Raw genomic sequence first — 4,985 nt, 5'->3', positions numbered from 1 at the left:
ACACACACACACACACACACACACACACACACACACACACACACACACACACACACACACACACACACATTTTCAGTTCGAAAACAATAAAAGAAAAGCAATGTGTCTTGTTCAGCTACTAAATAGCTGTCTGGTTTGTGTCTCCTGAGGTGGTTGCACATCAGTGGCTAGCCCATCTATCAGGCCAATGCATGGCCCTCACACCTCCAGGTGTAAAGATGATAAATACCCCACCTCATGAAAAGGGCATAGAAAAAGATGGATAGATATGGAAAGAGAAAGACAGTTATAGATATCGAAACAACTAACTAAACCAACTGACAATTCTGAGATGTGCTTGCTAATACTGTGTATGACCTGTTTCGAGTAAACATAATAATAATAATAATAATATTAATAATAATAATAATAGACCTTTCAAATATGACTGATTGGACACATGATCAAAATGCAGTATGATAACAATGTAAAATGGGACAAAACAATTAGCGTTAGCTTAGGGCTGCTCAATTAATCAAATTTGAATCACAATCACAATTTTGGCTTCCCACAATCAAATTTACGTGATTGATCAATATTTTAAATGCATCCTTACGTTCATAGAACTATCTTTTTTTTTTGCAAAGCCAATCTACCGCTCCGTAAACCACTGTCTGATAATGTGCCAGTCAGAGTTGTTTCCTCCAGGAAAATTCCACAACAGATAGCAGTCGGTTATACGTCGGTCACAAGGTTTACCAGTTTACTAGTAAACGCAACATTTTGTCCCGTCTGTGCTGTTTTTCAGACAACAGCCGTGACCGGTGCTAGTTAGTGTCTGTTGGCTCACAGGGCTCTAGAGTGCGACTAACATTTTTCCTTTAGGTCGCACCAGTGCTCCTCATGTCCTCACATCCACTGCCTCTCCACAAACAAAGCAATATTGTTTATGTCTATATGGTTAAATGTTGCTTTACATTACCCATTTTCATCTGTAAAGCCATTCCCTCACACATGGCTCCCCAGCAACACGGTGAGACAGAGCGGCAGCAGCGCCAGTCGACACTTCTGACATTTGTCAACAGTTTTAATTGTTATTAACATTAGTACATTGTTTAGCATGACAGGCAAACCGGTATTTGTACCAGTGTTTCCACTGGTAACTCTGATATCGTGGCCGCCACGGCAAAAAACACAGAAGATGTTATTGAGTGAATGAACTAACTTCAGTTTGTAGAGTAATAGTGTGTGAGATGGAGCCTGCTGGACCTGGGCAAGAGATGTGACTCATGGCCAGAATATCATAGTTCATAAAAATGCAGCGCAGTGACGATACAGACGTTTCACACACACAACGTGTGCAACTCCGCTGATCCGCCATTCAACCTGTGCTGGACTCATTCATAACGAGTCAGCCGTCACTCTTTGAGTATCATACATTTCAGTCCATCACACTACCCCTCTCTCCCTATCTCTTTTAATAAGTCTGTTATTGTTGTGGAAAACAAGTGAAGGAGCTTTCTCTTTTGTTTGGAGGATTTGATGCCAGGGAGTGTGGCTAGCTGGTTAAGCCAAGGCAAAAGGAAGAAGGCCAAATTACAGGTAATGGCCATGTGAGGGGCATGCGACAGCAAAGGGGGGACCAGCTGTAAAACTTGCTAATGTCACCTTGAAATTTTGGCGTTAACAGCGATGCAAGGAAAAATTTGGGTGGGCCTACATTATGTGCTGGTGCACTGAAATAAAACAAATTAGGTGCACCAGTGTAACCAGGGCAAAAAGTTAGTGTGGAGCCCTGGCTTGTTGCTTTAGCGGCAGACTGTTGTACGTCTCACTGTTGGAATCCTCTACAGTGAAAAATAGTCACACTACACCGTTTAGCTTTTTATTTTTTAGCATTTTTGCCTTGTTAATCCAGTTTCTACTGTAGCTAACGTTAACGTTACCTGCTGCGTAACGTGTTATTAGTGTTTATAAGAGTGAAATGCAACAATGTTTCTGTTGCCTCTAACGTCTGTTTGGAGCATCAGAGAGCAACGAAGCCATTTAAGTTGCAGCGTAATGAGGTACCGAAATCCCCGCTGATATTTCGCCCGGTAGATGAGGGGCATACAACATACAACTTCAACATAAGAGGAATGTAGCACAATATGGACGTTTTAGCCGGTGGGCCGGAATGTAGCAAAATATGGATGTGAAAGCAGTCATAAATAACCTATGTGACAATAAAATCTGTTTTGGTTAAACAACAAATAATTGAGCTCATTAATCGTGATCTCAATATTGATCAAAATAATGATGATTATCATTTTGGCCATAATCGTGCAGCCCTACGTTAGCTAATTGTTCAGGTTAGCATAAACAGATATTTCCCTCTGAATCTAAACTGCATGAATACAGCTAAATCTGAATCACACATATGGGGATATACATGTATTCATGTAGGTATATATAAAAAAAACAAGGTCATACATTTTCAAAGGAGTTACGTTTAATAGGTCTTATAAATTATAGCTTGTGATGTGGCAGTGACTTCCTGTTTACAGTTGATTGCTGTTGACTGAACAGGGCTTCAGATTTTTCCTAGCAACCAATTTACAGCTAAGACTTTGCTTAAAGGTGCAGCCCATTTTACTAAATCATTAGTTTGAAGCTAGCTAGTAGTTACCAAGAACTTAAGAAGGACTTTACATACTTGGATTCATAGCTGGTACAACCCAGTCCGGGCTCCCTGCGCTCATTACCTATTCCCTCCACTGTTTGATTAAACAGTACCTTCCCCCAGTCCGCCTTATCTGAGGAGGAGGAGCTATCTGCTGTGTGACTGGCAGAATACTGCCTGCTGCCTCTGATGGCATTCCACTTTGGTTAGGTAAATAGGAACTTAACTGAACTGAGACTATTTAAACAGTCTAAATGTAAGGAGATTAAAACTGGACAAACAGTGGCTGAGCACAGGGATGCTTCGCTGCTAGTGCACTGCTGCAAGAACGAGAAACACACATGCAGGTGTGTGTGCGGCAAACACACATTTGAAAAAGTCAAACAGCAAAAGACACACAGAGCAGGAGGACACACAGCCTTTAGTTGTTTTTGATGCCTTGGTGCCCTCTGACTTAACAAATCATTTTCTATGCTTACAAAAACTCCACGCAAACACACACACAAACACACACACACACACACAAGGCAGGCAAAGCAGGATGGACCTGGGGACAAGTTTCCGCCTGGACGCCCTCATATGTAAGCCAGTCCTCCCCTGCTCTGCCCACAGGCCTTTCCAGACTGGCCAGTCGAGTCAGCGACCTACCCTGACTCTAACACTGTGTGGCAGGGGGACCTAGAGACAGATGTTCCGTGCCACTGGCATGGTGCAGAAGAGGATATGGTACCCCATGTGCAGTATATGTGTGCACAAAGACAGAGGGAGAGGGAGGGAGAGAGAGAGAGATAGAGAGAGAGAGAGAGAGAGAGAGAAAGTGAATGGTTGAATGGTGATGTTGGGAGGAAAAGGAGGAACAGCAGTGGGTGGCTGGTTGGTGGAGGAGGTGAGTGGGGGTTGTAAAAGGAGAAATAAATCAAGTCAAGGCAATTTGTGGCAATGGCTGCTGCAGTGTCATTAGGAATCCCGTCACGCAGCAGCTCCTCTGAGCAGTCAGCAGACGCAGGTTGACAGCAGGCCAAAGAGGAATTTTAATTTTCCCCCCTGTCTCATAGGTCCCACCTCACATACACATCTCCTAACTACCGGCCCAATCTGCCAATATTAGCCTTCAAAGTCATCCTCAACACTGCTGGCCCCTCCTGGATTAAAGCCTTTTTCAATACCGTAATAATACATGATCGCTGCAAAAATATGGTTACATCATTTTAAAAGCATTACATTATCTTGTAAAATTTCACTCCAGTGTCAAGACAAGCCAGAGATAATTCATCTTGTTTGCAGCACAGCTTCTGAATCTGATTGTCAACATATTCAATACCACAGATCATGTCATTCAATATAGTGATGATTAAAGAAGAAGTTTCTTTCTTTATAAAACACATTAATTGGAATAGAAACAAATCTTTCATCACTTTATTTGATAAAGTTTTAAGATCTAGGTCCAGATTGAGTATCTACTATAATAACTAGTTATTAACAACAATGTGTTTGCAGTAAATTCAGTCCAACTTGCCTGCATACAAACATGCAACTGTGTTAGAATAGAATATAAATAGAAAAACGTGTATATAAAAGTAACCGGTTTGAGACAAGGCACAGAGCTGGTTCTATCTGGTGATGTAATTGGCCGTGTTCATGTTATGCCTTAGTCTGCTTATCTTGCTATACTTCAGTGCACAATATGATTTCCACCATTTCCTAAAATGGTTTCTAGACATGGTAAACATGTGATGTGAGAAGTAAACAATCACGTGTCAATATAATACATCCATGTCACAGAGATGTGAAGAAAAAAAAAGACGGCAGGTTTTTTCAACAATGATTCCGGTTCACAGCCGCGTTGTTAAAACCACAATTAGTAGAATGTAATAAAGTGTCCTTAACTAAAAATGAATGACATGACTGAGGTGAAGTAATTCAATTCAATTACAGAAAACATTACGTTGCATTTTTCCTTTAAAAAAAAATCCCTTATATATGCTAGAGATAACATCTCTAATAGAAGAAGCGTGCTTCAAAAACAGAACCAACAGATCCAAATCAGTGTTATGAGAGTATAAGCAGCACAATCGGAGAATGTGGTAATAGCGCTGCCCGAGCTGAGCAGGGCAGAGTAATGCTGAACATTTCTCCTCTCAGCTGCCACTTTAATGAGCAGACAAAATGGCCACCGTTGAATAATTAATATGTGGGTCCATTAACAAGACATTAGAATGCATTCTATCTCTTATTGATTTTTTCCTGTCTTTTCTTTTTTTTGTTGAAAACTTTTACTCCATCTGTAGACCACTCTGCGTCTAGCGCTGGCGAGAATGAAATATGGCTGCTGCTGTTTAAATGT

Source organism: Etheostoma cragini, chromosome 1 (assembly GCF_013103735.1).
Source record: "Etheostoma cragini isolate CJK2018 chromosome 1, CSU_Ecrag_1.0, whole genome shotgun sequence".
NCBI lineage: Eukaryota > Metazoa > Chordata > Actinopteri > Perciformes > Percidae > Etheostoma > Etheostoma cragini.
The sequence above is the reverse complement of the archived record's forward strand: the minus strand, read 5'-3'. Positions refer to the sequence as shown.